At 33.4% G+C, this 16,542-nt stretch overlaps 1 pseudogene; it reads right to left on the reverse strand.

Moving 5' to 3' along the window:
• Positions 1-685: 685 nt before the first annotated feature.
• Positions 686-16,209, reverse strand: LOC131598008 (general transcription and DNA repair factor IIH helicase subunit XPD-like; annotated as a pseudogene).
• Between the last annotated feature and the right edge of the window lie 333 nt (positions 16,210-16,542).

Raw genomic sequence — 16,542 nt, forward strand, 5'->3', positions numbered from 1 at the left:
GGGGAAAAGCGAAATTCGCTAACATTACAGGGGGTGAACTACTATTAACCCTTTTCTTTTTTTTCTTCAAATTCCTTGTATGTGTCCCCTAGATAATTCATAATAATTTCACGATTGTTACAACCAATCACAATATCCACACTCTATACATTACAAATTACAATGTTTTGAAGAGGTAAGAGATTAATTATGAAGAAAAAGAATTTATTTTCACTCACCAACTTAAAATTTTGTCATATCCATCGGTGAGTAAAAATATGTGATTATTTTGCTTAGAAAAAAGATATATAAATAAATAAATAGATTTTTTACAAAAATTATCTTTGTAAATATAAATGTTAAATGAAATATATTAAACTAAAAAATGATACGAATAGTATTTTTTTAAATTAAATTAAGCGTATAATAGTAATGAAACCATTATTTTGTCTAAAAAATGATTACTTTTGCTTAGATTTCTTCACAAGTTAAAGAATATGAAGATTTACATCATGAATCACCAATAAGTGATTACATAAACAACACTAAAATGAAAAATGAATTAATTAAGCACTAAATTTGATAAACTTTCTAGAAGTCTCAACAAAAGCACTACAAAACATTCTAAGATGGATTGCAACACTGCCTCATTGCACATCAAAATGACAGTATATCTGAAGAATAGAACCGTGCCATCAACATAAGTTTATATCTCACTGCTACCACCAGTCTCACCATATGGCTGCGCCATTTTCTCGAAGAACTGCATCAGAATATAAGAACCATATATTATCGCATACATATGAATGCATCAACTTCTTAAACCAAAAACAAGATTTCAGTATAATGTATGTAGTGTAACTAAGAACGTAAACTTCAAACTACGGCTATGAAGACAGACCTTGCGTGCTATATGCACAACCATGTCAGTACTAAGTTCAGGCTGGCATCACATAACTGAGAGTGTATACAACCAGGAAATTTGGAACCATAACCACCATACCTGCAGATATAGTAATAACCAAAAATATATTTACAATTATAACCCTGTCAAAGACAAATGAAGCAGAAGCTGAAACCAAGTAAATGATGCATTCATTGCAAGTAGGCATAATTACGACATGTACATCTCGTATCAATTCATATATTTTATTTTGAACTATGTTAGAAGCCGAACTCAAGTGAAATAAGTTAGGCAACTATATATGCATAATGCATTGTGATTGTGCATTTTAAATCAAAATAGGAACTTGCAAATTATCAGAAACTCATTGCATTAAAGCAAAGTTGAACTTTGGAATTTGGAAGAGAACCGAAAATGTCATCATCCCATAATCAGCCTTTGAATGAATTACACGGCCCACGCATAGTGCAGCTTTTCTCTATTTAAGCAAAACTAATATCACAGGAAATTCTAGCTTCACAAAATTTAGCAATCAAATTTTCAGAGACTTGAAGAAATAGTCTCACCCAGGCATCAAAAGTTAGATAATCTCCTTCATTAATATTAAGAAACATGCTTAGATATCCTAGGCGTGCTAGCGATTTCCTGAAAAACAAAAATAAGTTCTGCAACCAGCTATATAACCTCCGCAATTTGGACAAGAAAACAGATAAACAAAAGTAGTTCTAAATCACCCTTATTCGTAAATATAATTTAACAGAACTCACTTGCTTAATGTGTACTGATAAGGAACCCCGTAGACAATTACCAGAAGCCCATAATGATGATATAAATCTATACTTTCTGCAACCTTTCCTCTGCAAAATGGAGAGTTCAGATTGATTAATCTTGCCGTGTTACAAAAATTGAAACTAAACCCAGGTGAATAGTAGTTTCAGCTATATTACCCTGCAACTGAAAAAAAGATAGCACCACTACTACTATTACAAGCATTGCGGTAATTGACAAGAGCTAGTCTGGTTTCTTCCACATCTTGAGTCTCATAAAATATGGGCTTATTCTGCTCTATATCCTGGAAAAAAAAAGGTGCTTTTTGCAACATGAAAAGTAACCTACACTATTTATAAAAAGATTGTGGAAATCAATGAATTTAACTAGTTGTCTCACTTTCAAAACTCCACTTTCATTCCAGCTACTGAGTATATCTTCTGTAACGCCCGGAAAAATAATTATTTCTTAATTTAGACATTTGCGATGTTTATTGAAATTTTTGCATTTTGGGACGATTTAGTCGGTATTAGTTCGGGATAGCGTATCAATATTTAATCTAAAATTTTAATATTTTTAGTATTAGAAATATTAATGAGTTAATATTTATCGTTTTGAGAATTTTTTGAGTAATTAAGATTAGACAGAAAATATAAGACATTAAGTAATAAGTCGGTATATTAAAATAATCAGATTTTTATTTTAATAGTATTTAAGTGGAAGTATTATTTTTAAATTAAGTGTAGAAATGATATTGGACTTAAATAACGGTATCACGAAGTAGTAAGGGGTGCATTTTATTAAGCCCGTTTGTGTGGTTAAGTGGCTTAGTATAGTTTTATTTTGGAAATAGAATTAGTGGAGAAGGTAGAGATATCATAAAACAAAAGAAAGGGGAAAAGCTAGGGTTGTGAAGAGGAGAAGAAGAAGACCAAAGTGTTGCTCTCAAGTGTCATTTTCTCAAAATTTCCTTTGATTTTCCTTAGAGTTGCACTCAATCCAAGGTAAGGGGGGATTCTTTCTACCTAAATTGGAATATGATGGATTGTATATGGGTTTAGGGTATAGATTTGTCATTGTGTTGTGTTAATTTTATTCTCTGTCATTGTTTGAAAATGTATTGTTCATAGAAAATGGAAATTGAGATAATATGAATTATGTGTGTATTTGGAAAATTGGAAAAATGAAGAGAAAATAAGAACAAACTTGCCGGTTTGCGCCAGGACAATTGACGGTCGGCACCCCGTTAAGCTTCCTATTTCCACTTTCATTTTATGCTGCTGTGGCATATTTTCATTTTCATTCTATACTACTTACTGTTGCTGTGTGGTGTTTCTTTAATTTTCATTTTGTTTCCAATATGTGCCATGTTTCCATTGTTTGCATACTATTATTAGAGGAATATATACATCGGTATATTATAATAGAAAGAAATCATAATTATGAGATGATATAATTGAAACAGTATGGAGATAAATTGTGAACAGTAGCACGAGTAGAACAAAATGGCTTGTATAGTTGGGTGTTAGAATTTGGAAATGGAATAAATATATAATTGAATTGAAATTAATATAGTGTGATTTTTAATTGATTGATTAAATTAATAGTTGAATTAATTTCAATGAGTCTAATTGATTGGAATATACTTGGACTTGGATCAATTATTCAGTTTGTCGGTAATTTACGGTATTTTGAGAAATTGACTATAATTGGGTTTTGGTTGAATATTTAAGTTGAGATTATTACATTGTTATGCCAATGACGATGTTTTGATAATTAACATTATTTCTAATTGAGTGAGATGATAATTCGAAGTCGATTTGGTTTACTTGATATATTGGCTAATTTGCGAATTGACCAAAAATTATGGTTTTGATTTGGATGCCTTTGTTGTGAATAATGTTGTGATTGCCGATATTATTATTATTGTGCAATATTCTGTGGGTAGCCTTATGGCATAAATCCTAGCGAATTGTCGTTAGTTAAGTTGATTATGATGATATATTGGTATGTCGAGATAGTGATAAATCGTTGTTGTTGTTGTAGATTGAGTTGATAGAGTCGATTGTTGTTGATAGAGTTGATTGAATTGATTGAGTTGTAGTCGAAATGTTGTCGGATAGCATAACATTGTTAGAGTTGGCCTTTAATGGCAAAGATGATAGAGTTGTTGCATTGATGCCTCGGAATTACTGGCAATTGATAGAGTTGGGAGTTTTACTCTAATGGTACCACATGCATATGCACAGTTGAGTCGCATTCAAGTCATTGTTAGTTGTTGTTTAAGCATTGTGAAGCTTATATGTTGACTTGTTGAAGATACTTATATGTTAATATCATGATTATTCATTGATGATGTTATATGTGTTGTTTATGTTGATCTTATGTGAAATGGTGATTCATTTATATTCTTTACCTAATATATAATTTATCATGATCCTATTTATATAGTTTGATATCTCACCCTTTCTGCTGATGTTTCCCCTACCATGGAAAATGGGCAGGTACTCAAGTATAGATGTGGATGTTGAAGTATTTATATGAAGTCGTTAATTTGCTTTGTGCTAAGTCAAAGGGTCTTACTCTGATACGTAACACTCGGGGGATGAACAATAGTTGTTTAGTTGTTTGGTTTTATTGTTGAATAACTATGTTGATACATGAAAAGTAATTGTTGATGTTAAAATTGTTTTAAGTTGAAAGGATGTTATATCTTCAAAGTTAATTAATGTAGTTCCGCTGCTTAGTGTTCATGAAGTATATTCATGTGGTTTTAGTTTATCTGAGTATTTGTGTTATGTATCTATGATAGTATGTTATTGATGTTGAGTTGAATTGTAATACTCCAATTGCCTGTCGAAAAAGAATTTTATAACTCTAATTTTCTTAATAATTATCGGGGTAGAATTGGGGTGTTACAAGTTGGTATCATAGCAGGTCGGTCCGTCCGACCGGTGTTGTCTAATGTTGTTTATTCCTCAGTATGCGATAAGTGTGTGAAACACTGTCGGTACTTGTTGTGTCTCGAATCGGTTGTATGCAGGAGTTAAGTTGAAGATTAGTGGGGGAGAAGCTCCGCTTCCTAGAATTTTTTTAGTTGTAAGATGTTGGTTCAACATGCTGCAGTTGGCGGCAATGAACCAATTGTTGACATTAGTTGTTTACAAAATCCGAATATGACATGAATTCAAGATTTTGTCTGGTAACTAAGTCGGAGCATCTCGAGCGGGGACGACCAGACATTGTTGGTGTTTACTCCTCGAAAGATGAGAAGTAGTGCAGTAGTTGATGTTATATAAGTAGAGTGTAAATCTCTGGTATATATGAAGGTGATTGTTGAGTAACGAGAATAATTTTGAACGCGGAATTTAGAAAGTTGCGAGGTTTGAGCGCGGATGGTGATTGTGAAGTTGTCAAGTTAAGTAGCCTTGTGTAAGACGTTGGCGTTTGGACAGTAATAGAGTGTTAAATTGTTGTAAACCTGTCGTGAGACCCTTGTATGTGATTGTAAGAGTTGTTGAAGCTGTTAGGAGGTTTTGAGCTGCAATGCAAAGTCAGAAAGCGCACAGAGAAGTAGCCTATGATGAATATGAGGAATAAGACCTTTTAAAAGAAGATGCTTTAAAGAGGGAACTAAATTCATGTTTCGATGCCAAGATAATGGCGTGTGAAAGCAAGGAATTGGAATTGTTCTGCCACCAAAGCGGTGTAGAGCGACATTGTTGAAATTTTATTTTGATATGAGAATAGTTGCGAAGCGTCACCGATGAGTGTTGTGTTATAGATGTTGAAAGTTAATGGTGATTTCCTGGACAATATAAAAAGGGCTAATGATGTTTGTTGTGAAACCGGTAGATTCGACAGTTGGGATCAATCTCTGTGAATGACGATTCAAGTTAAAATGCACAAAGTGGGTTGAGATCCGTAAGTCAAAATTGTGTGCACGATGATGCGGAAATAAAAGAAGTAATTATTGAGTTGGATAATGCTTAATCTTCGTGTGTAGCTAAGTGCTTATAATGTAGATTGTGTAAATTGTTGAGCGTAGGAGTCTCATCGACAAGATCGAATAAGAAGGAAATTGTAGGAATTATCAAATTATGATGCTGAAAGAGACTTGAGTATAAGTTTTAAAGAAAACTATGATAGTTTGGTAACGATGGTTTATACTCCAATGTGGTTGTCGGCTATCTATTGACAAATTGAGGATCTGATCACCCTTAATCCACTCTTGATGGTAGACGAGATCGTATTGGATGATGTAGACTTGACTTGCTATCTTGATAGTACTTACGTAATGGATGTTATGTCGCGAAGAAAGTTGCCTTTGAGTTGATGAGAATTAACAAAGATATATCCATGGAAAAGTCGAGGAATGTTGAACTATTCGGAATAGATGGTTTGTGTGCGAGCTATCGTTGCAAAGGGAAAGATTGGTGAATGTTGAAGGGAGTTTGAAACTAAGTTGAAGCTTGTGAACCTTATGGGTGGACAGGAGCTCTAATAAGGACGATGGTTTAAGATGGATCGTATGGCTAATTAGTCGAGTTATTACTATTAAGTGGCGTTATAAAATAATTTTGGTCCGTTGCATGATAATGTTGTTGGCTACCGTAGATGATGGGTAATACTCTATGATATGATGAAGTTAATCAAGTGGACTAAGTCGATGTCACTAAAAGAGTGATCCGACGGGATTAAGCAAGTTGTTGGTGTTCCGCGGATGAGTGACCTCGGATATGGAATAAGAAATGTATAGGTGTTTTGGTATTGATTGTGTTGCGGCGGTAATGATGCGATGTTGTATAAGACAAGTATGAGCGAGTGAAGGTTGTTGCTGAGTTTTGAGATGATTGTTCCCAGATAATGCCAAAATGGTCGGCAAGTTAGTAGCGGTTATGTTGTATTTATTGGATTCAAGTCATGTTGAGATACAGTTATATCAGAAAGGTAATAGTTAGACTGTTGTCAAGTGCAACTTGAGAATAAGAGAGTTGGATGAGGAATCGATATTAAGGATTTTTGTGTTGGGCGAATTTTCGAATACAAAAATATTCTAGTGGGGGAGAGTTGTAACGCCCAGAAAAATAATTATTTGCTTAATTTAGACATATGTGATGTTTATTGAAATTTTCGCATTTTGGGACGATTTAGCTGGTATTATATCGGGATAGAGAATCGATATTTAATCTAAAACTTTAATATTTTTAGTATTAGAAATATTAGTGAGTTAATATTTAGCGTTTTGGGAATTTTTCGAGTAATTAAGATTAGACCGGAAATATGAGACATTAAGTAATAAGTCGGTATATTAAAATAATCGGATTTTTATTTTAATGGTATTTAAGTGGAAGTATTATTTTTATATTAAGTATAGAAATGATATTGGAAATAAATAACGGTATCGCGAAGTATTAAGGGGTGTATTTTATTAGGCCCATTTGTGTGGTTAAGTGGCTTAGTATAGTTTTATTTTGGAAATAGAAGTAGTGGAGAAGGTAGAGATATCAGAAAACAAAAGAAAGGGGAAAAGCTAGGGTTGTGAAGAGGAAAAGAAGGAGGCCAAAGTGTTGTTCTCAAGTGTCATTTTTCCCAAAATTTCCATTGATTTTCCTTAGAGCTGCACTCAATCCATGGTAAAGGGGGGGTTCTTTCTACCTAAATGGGAATATGATGGATTGTATGTGAGTTTAGGATATAGATTTGTCATTGAGTTGTGTTAATTTTATTCTCTGTCATTGTTTGAAAATGTGTTGTTCATAGAAAATTGAAATTGAGATAATATGAATTATGTGTGTATTTGGAAAATTGGAAAAACGAAGAGAAAATAAGAACAAGCTTGCCAGTCAGCGCCAAGACCATTGACGGTCGGCACCCCGTTAAGCTTCCTATTTCCACTTTCATTTTATGTTGCTGTGACATATTTTCATTTTCGTTCTATACTACTTGCTGTTGCTGTGTGGTGTTTCTTTAATTTTCATTTTGTTTCTTATATGTGCCCTGTTTCCATTGCTTGCATACTATTATTAGAGGAATATATACATTGGTATATTATAATAGAAAGTAATCATAATTATGAGATTATATAATTGAAACAGTATGGAGACAAATTGTGAACAGTAGCACGAGTAGAACAAAATGGCTTGTATAGTAGGGCACTAGAATTTGGAAATGGAATAAATATAGAATTGAATTAAAATTAATATACTGTGATTATTAATTGATTGATTAAATTAATAGTTGAATTAATTTCAATGAGTCTAATTGATTAGAATATACTTGGACTTGGATCAATTATTCGATTTGTCGGTAATTTAAGGTATTTTGAGAAATTGACCGTAATTGGGTTTTGGTTGAATATTTAAGTTGAGAATAATATATTGTTATGCCAATGATGTTGGTTTGAAAATTAATATTATTTCTAATTGAGTGAGATGATAATTCGAAGTCGATTTGGTTTACTTGATATATTGGCATATTGTGATTATTTTGCGAATTGACAGAAAATTATGGTTTTGGTTTGGATGCCTTTGTTGCGAATAATGTTGTGATTGCTGATTTTATTATTATTGTGCATTGTTCTATGGGTAACCTTATGACATGAATCCTAGTGAATTATCGTTAGTTTAGTTGATTATGATGATATGTTGGTATGTCGAGATGGTGATAAATCGTTGTTGTTGTTGTAGATTGAGTTGATAGAGTCGATTGTTGTTGATAAAGTTGATTGAAATGATTGAGTTATAGTCGAAAAGTTGTCACATAGCATAACATTGTTAGAGTTGGCCTTTAATGACAAAGATGATAGAGTTGTTGCGTTGATGCCTCAGAATTTTTGGAAATTGATAGAGTTGGGAGTTTTACTCCAATGGTACCACATGCATATACACAGCTGAGTCGCATTCAAGTCGTTGTCAGTTGTTATTAGTTGGAGTTTTTGTTTACGCATTTTGATTCTTATATGTTGACTTGTTGAAGATACCTATATGTTGATATCATGACTATTCATTGATGATGTTATATGTGTTGTTTATGTTGATGTTATGTGAAACGGTGATTCATTTATATTCTTTACCTAATATATAATTTATCATGATCCTATTTATATAGTTTGATATCTCACCCTTTCTGCTGATGTTTCCCATACCATGGGAAATTGGCAGGTACTCAAGTATAGATGTGGATGTTGAAGTATTTATATGAAGTCGTTAATTTGCTTTGTGCTAAGTCAAGGGTCTTGCTCTGATACGTAACACTCGGGGGATGAACGATAGTTGTTTAGTTGTTTGGTTTTGTTGTTGAATAACTATGTTGATACATGAGAAGTAATTATTGATGTTAAAATTGTTTTAAGTTGAAAGTATGCTATATCTTCAAAGTTAATTAATGTAGTTTCGCTTCTTAGTGTTCATAAAGTAGATTCATGTGGTTTTAGTTCATCCGAGTATTTTTGTTATGTATCTATGATAGTATGTTATTGATGTTGACTTGAATTGTAATACTCCAATTGTTTGTCGAAAAAGAATTTTATGACTATGATTTTCTTAATAATTACCGGGGTAGAATTTAGGTGTTACATCTTCCATATACAAGTAACTGGGGAAGAAACATACAATCCCATTTGTAACAAATGATGACATGTCCAATAAGATCCTTCCATAATTATTGAACACCTCGGGATCCCATCTCATATCAAATTGGGTACTGACTAGGAGCTGATCACAGAGACAACATAGAATTAATCATTAAAAGAAAACAAAAGGGAAAGCGAAAAATGCATTTTTAAAAGCAGATATTATTGACAAGATTTAATGAAAATACCTGCCATGGGTAAGGACCATAGGGCGTATGCAATCTCCTGGTAATGATATTTTAAAACTTCGACTGACAACAGGGTGGAATTTTAAAAGACGGGGGTACAAATCTGTGGGGCCTAATGTGCCAGATGTAATCACAACCGACTGAAATCGCTCAAAAACAGGTTTTATTGCAAGAGAAGCATCATGGCAACAAAGCTTAAATGCCAACGGTGAAGAAAAATTAGAAATATATACTAGAAAATAGAAACATCAAAAATATACAAATTTCACAGAATAAAACTAACCTTTAGGATTAAACAGTAACTAAGTAAACACAAATCAAAACATCAGCCTAACCTGCAATACAGGATCGTGAATATCAGACATTACCTCATCAAATGGTTCTATTATAATGGAAAAACCAGGAGCATAAGTGCCCACAAGTGTGGAAAAATTACATATCGTTTGGATATGAAGGAATTCGTAGGTGTCTGTAATTTTCAGTGTCATCATTAATGAATGGGAACAAATTGAAAATTAAGCAAAATTGGAACTAGAAAGGGAGAGAGGGCGCAATTTCAACTTTCAAGTAGCCTAAGGGAAAAGCATGCCCTCTTAGAGAATCCAAAAGTGTGATTAAAACCTAAAAGATATGCATATTGAACAGACGGTATATCAATTGCTACAACCCCCACTTTTTAAAATCAACTCTACGCGGAAAATCTGAAACTTGTAAAACAAGATGAGAAAGCTATAAACTGCACATACTTAGGGCCCGTTTGTTTTGGCTTTTTTTAAAAATGATTTTTATAGTGTTACATAATTTTGTAAAAAAAAATTTACAAACAAACTTTTTATAAAAGCTTCAAATGAAAATTTTGTTTGAATAGTTATTCTTAAAATGTGATTTTAGGTATTTCATCTATTTATGGGAAAAAAAATTGGATATCAAAATTTTAAAAAATCACTTAATTTTGAAGCTATTTCAAATAGATTTTCATAAAAATCATTTTTAAAATACAACTTTTTGAAAAAATTGCGATTTTGACTAAGTTTTGGTCTTCAATAATGTGTGTTTATGTTATAGGATGTCAAAATTAGTGTTTCATTGTAGAAAAAGCGAATATAAAATAACTTGTAACATTTTGAAAAACGGTTTTTAAAAATCTATTTTCAAAATACAAAGAAAAAATCTATTTTTTTAAAGCTGAAACAAACAGACCCTAATGCTAGCGTTAAACTCTTTGACACACTCCTCTAACACACTCCAATTATAATTAGCCATGTCATCCAACTATTTTTATATTTTTACCGGTAACTGGTTATACAAGTTGATAGCTAAAATTTATTTTAGTTTTTAAAATTTATCTGCAACATTCTCAAAACAAAACAATAAAAAACAAAAATTGTAACATCTCATCTCCATAGCTACACTACACGCCTCTACTTCATATCTATATCAAGTTATTAGCCATTATTGTTTAACAAATAAATAATGCTATTTCTATTTCTCTGTTCCATGCACATTGTGTTAGTAAACTTCATATCTCTATCAAGATTTGTTCCAAGTTTTTTTCTTCAATCTAAATTGCTTTTGATAACTAGGTTTCATTTCTTATAATTGAGTTGGGTTCCAATTTTAAGTTTTGATTTTGGTTCAATTTATTTACAGGTAGATCTAGATCTGGGTATTATGAACCATAATATCATTTTTACATCTCTTAAAAATGGTTTTGAAGGATTTTAGTTTTGGATTTTTTTAACTTTTCAATAATTTAGAATGTTCATTTCTGGAACTTGACCTTATTAGTGACGGGAGAGTCTTGGTAGAAGGTTAAAGTGTAATACGGTGAACTGACTTTTTCATCGAAATGTGCGGATAGCAAGAGTCGCCACCGACTTTTATTTTATCCAAATTAATCAGAAAGGCTAAAAGAACAGGAAAAACCTTTTAAATAAAAACAGGGTTCGGGGGGTAATTATGCAAAGGGAAGGTGTAAGGCACCCTTTGCATCCATGGTTTTTCATGGGCTCTTAATTGCTTTGCTCATTTTTGAAAAGAAATGTAGAAGAAAAGAATATGGACTTTAGCTCGTAAATGAGCGTAGTCATTTTGAAGGTTTATGAGAAAGAATATGAAAAAGTTTTAGCCAGAGCAAGGCAATTAGGGGCAATTACCTTAATATTTGAAAAAGAACGGTCTTTTAGCCTTTCAGGGTGAAAGGGTCTATCCGTGCCATAAGAGGGCAGGAATCCTTTCATTTGGAGGTTGAAGGGTCGTCGCAATGTCGTTCGCCATAAGACTGTCTCATGCCATAGAGAGGCAGATAGTCGAAGGGAAGGACCAGAATAGCCTTTCGTAGGCAGCCAGAGGATACCTCAGCCTTTTCGTAGGCAACTTCCGAGGGTCGAGGTCATACTGGTGTATCGAAGGCAGCATCATTAGGGTCTTATGACCTTCGCATAATCGAGGCAACATGGCTGAGGTATCCTCGTATTCGAGGGACATGGCTATTCTGCAAAAAAACACAAGGCAACAGGCAACAGGCAGCAAAGAGGTTACCCAAAAAGTGTGTGTGGGTGCAACAATCACGTGATTAGATTCAGATATTTATCTTGTAATTAAATGACTTTAAATTCAATTCAGGGTTGTCACTCCCTAGGATTACTAACCACAATAATTAATATTAACAGTAAATACGGGGAAGGGGAAAAAGAAACCAGCGGAGGAAAGGGGGAATGAAACCAGCGGGTTTTAAAATAAATAAATAAAAGCAGAAGAATAAAGGAGATTAAAGTTTAGGGTTACCGACTATTCGAGCTTTGACGGTTGGCAAACCTTGAAAAGGTAGGAAAAATAGCAAACAAAAGTAGGGTGAGTGCATTATCAGTTCAGAGGCAGACATACCCTAATCAAAAATAAAAGGATAAAAGAAAATAAAATAAACAGATAAACACTTAGCTTTGAATTTGATCTGGTATGGTTCGTAGTCGGGAAACATCTGAAAAAATAAACCCTGAAAAGGACACAGAAAAATATTTTTTCAGTGTAGGCATGATCTTCGTAAACCCTGATTAGGGTACAAGTTAACCCTGATTAATAGAATAAATAATCGAATTAATCAATTATTGGTTTTTCAACCTAATTAATTAAATTGGCAAAAATTATCTAACCTAATAAGTAATTTGATTAATTAACAAAAATATTAACATAATTGATTTAAACAACTAAGTTAAATTAATCATTTAATCAAAAAAACATTATTAATAATTAAATCAAAATAATTAATTATAAAAAAATGAATATTATTATCATTATTTAAAAAACAAATAATTATGATCTTTAAAACTATTTTATAAAGTTTCATATAAAACCCTAAAACGCCACAAAACAATTTTAAAACAAAAACAATTATATATAAAAAAAACAACAAGAGAAACAAAATTAAAATAATAAATAAAAACTCAGCTTGTGGGATCTGGTGTTGCAAATCTGTGAGATCCATGGTGTGCTTGAGTCCTCCAGTGCGTTGGATCTGCATCTAGGGTGATTGAACGGCTTCTCTACGAAGGCATATGATGCTCCCTCAGGAGTCAAAAGCACTGGATCTGCAAATGAATTAGAACAAACAAATAGGCAAAAAACTAACGCAGGACACTGGGATCGAACCCAGGTCGTCTTGGCTACGAACAAATGCGCTTTGCCAACACACCAGAAGCAACTCGCTGATAAGGACTTCGTTTCCAATATTTAAGTAATGAAACGAATTGACAAATTTAAATTAGAACAAAACGCGCGCCCAGGGGGTTGTCTTCTTCGTGAAGATGATTCTGCAAAAACACACACCTTTGGCTACGGTTTCTTATCGTCGCCATAGACCTGCCAAACTCAAAACCTGCAAACCAACACTAGTTAAAGCCAATAAATCAACCAGGTCAAGAATACGTAACCTCCTGAACACGAAAACGCGATCAATTCGAACTAATCGGCTCTCTAACCGTGCGGCCCCAAATCACGATCCAAGAACCCTAACTATGGTGTAGCATGATATATGCATCTAAACTTCAATCAACTGGTACCGATAGCGTGATGTATATGCTTGCTTCTGAACGTTTCGATCGATGGTAACAGTCCCAATAGCCTCAGGAACGATCCATGAATGTGTTATGATCCTCAAGATACCTTGAATCCGCGCAAATTTCAGAAACCGAATTTGACTTTCTCCTTGAATTTCTTGAGTTTTTTCACAGCTTTTTTTAGTGCCAATCCTTGTTAAAAAACCCCTCCTGCATCTGGACGATTATGTACTTATATGTAGTGGGATTAGGGCAACAAAACCTCATCAAATCTTCTAGAACCAAGCCTTGAATCTTTGATTGGAAATTTAATCTCAAAATTACCAATTATGGCTAATTTCAATATTTTTGCCTTCAATCTCCTCTTGCACGAATTTGTTATGATTATATGGTATAATTGATGATTGGATTTGATTGGTACAAGATTTCTAATTGAATATTTGATTTTTACTTAATTTCCATGAATTAAAATCATTTTTAAATAATTAAAAATTCATATAAAATCAAATAAATGTTTCAAAATTCGTGACATTCAGATTTGAGGCCTTGGATATCTTGGAGATCAAGTTTGGGCCATAAAAACTTGGGCTCCTTTGCAAAAAATTTCAATTTGAAGCCTTTTGTTTCACATTTTCCCTCTCAAATTTGTCCGACTTTGACAAGGCATATCTCCCTCAATTTTTAAGATATGGGGGAGTTCTAGGACTTTTTGGAAACCTCAAGATGTCTTCTACAATCCACTTTGGAATATTTTTTACATTTGAGGATTTTATCTTGATGATATTAGCTTTGACAAAAAACTGCTTTCGGTTGACTTTCAAAAAGGACCTATAATCTTTTGATCCATATCTCTCAAATGAAGCATTTTTGGCCTTGGCATGTGAGAGAAAAATTTGTAGGGAATTCAATTTCCTTCAAATTGAGCTTTGGATGGGAAATTTCTGATGTTCCATGTGAGAGTTATGGCTGGTCAAAGTTCAGTTGACTTTCTCCTATACAAACCCTAATTTAGAAACTTTTGGAATTGTTGATTTCTGATCTTTCCTTGATGAACCATGATCAATTCTTGATCAAATGGTGAATGGTACTTCAATATGAGGATGTTGACAAAAAAAATCAGGAGTTTTGCCTGTACTTTGACCAAAGTTGACTTTTAGGTCAAACTAGTCGACTGTTGACTTTCTGAATAATTGAGGGATCAATCTTTTGAATTAAGACCTGAAACTTATCATGGAGATAATGTGAGACATCATGGACCATATGGAGCACCTTGGAGCCATGGATTCAGTGATTTTCCTTTAGAACAACAAAACCCTAATTTCTGAGCCTTGTTTAGGAGAGGTGTCTTTGAGCTTTGTGCTTTGATTTGGATTTGAATAGGAGAAATAGTATGGACAAATTTTGGGGTATGACATAAAGTAATAAAGACCAAATGTGAAGAAGAAGATGAAAAGTTAAAATTTAAATAAAAATAATGAAATAATAATTGCACTTGTTAAGATGTACTAACCGATATCAAGTGCAACATTAAAATATAGTGATGACGTGGATCATTATAATTGGAATGTGTTGTTGGAGTGTGTTTGAGTGTTTGATCGTAGCATTCCTCTCCTGGTTATATTTCTTTTAGCACCAGCAACAGTTTGCTCCCTCATACTCACACTGAGTGAGTTGATACAAACATTGTCAATATTGTGAGCTTCATCAAATACAACAACAGATTATTTCTGCATTTCTTTCGATACTATTGCAGCTATCTTTGGATCAAGAAATTATTGATGATAGTTATAAACCACCACATTGGCAAACTGCATCATATGTCAGTGCCAAAAAGTAAGGACACCACCATTTCCCCTTCCCAAACACTCGCAGATCCTACAATCACGGTACATAATCGGATTAAAACCTTTTAAAACTTCGGTTAATATCAAAACACCAAACAACAACCAAGCCTTTTCCCACTAAGTGGGGTGGGCTTCATGGATCAAAGTCGGCCATAATGTTCTACACAGGACTATGTTTCTCGAAATCTCTCTTAATAAAATTTTAAAAAGAACAAGATCAAAATTAAATCAACTGCATCAAACCTTTGAATTCAAACAACTTGGAATCAGAGAGCAATATCCAACACTAAACATTCCGATTACCTTCAATGTATAAACACCAGGAGGCAGAACTGCAGCAGAACCGACCCTTTGATACTGCTCAAAAAACTCACAACTAGGAACATCCGGGTTGTCCGCAGCCGCCTCCCTAACCCAACTAGCTGTCAATCGCCGACAACCAGCATCAACAGAAGGATTCTCATCAGCAAGAACATGATAATTAATACACAAATTCTTCCTCGAAGACAGTCCAAGAGCAAGCATCTTAGCAGCAGAACTGATATATTTAACCATGTAATCATGAAGTAATCTAAGCTCGGCTAAAATCTTTTCCATATCGCAGGCCAACGGTGTGAGTGCAATATATAAGCTTTAGTAACTATTGAGGTTTGGAGTGTATGTAGCTTGTGGTCAATGAGAGAAGCGCGATTGTTTTTCCGGATCCAGTCGACATTTCGAGTAAACAATGTCCCTTTGCATCTAGGGTTTGTTTTAGTTCAATCATGTATTCATATTGTTTTGGGTATATGGTGTCATATGGGAAATACACTGTTACTTCTTGAATTGTGAACTTCATTCTAGTTTCTTCTTCTAACAATCATAACCAAATTCCGGTAATGGAATGAAGAAAATGATAATGATAAGTAGGGTTTTGCTACTACCATAAACTAGGGTTCTAACCAAAAGACAAAGATAAAAATTGAAATGAAATAAATATGATTCAAATTCTGCATACTCAATAATAGAGGTCTCACCTCTATAAATACAAAGTCTAATAGTTCTATGGACCTAACAACTCTGGGTTGAGCCCACTTGGAGGAAAATAAAACAGAACTAACTTAATTATAAAGGAGTTAATTCATGAAATAGTCTTGCTACCATATAGGCTTTCTGATTTTTCTAATGGGCT

Source organism: Vicia villosa, linkage group LG4 (assembly GCF_029867415.1).
Source record: "Vicia villosa cultivar HV-30 ecotype Madison, WI linkage group LG4, Vvil1.0, whole genome shotgun sequence".
NCBI classification, from domain to species: Eukaryota; Viridiplantae; Streptophyta; class Magnoliopsida; order Fabales; family Fabaceae; genus Vicia; species Vicia villosa.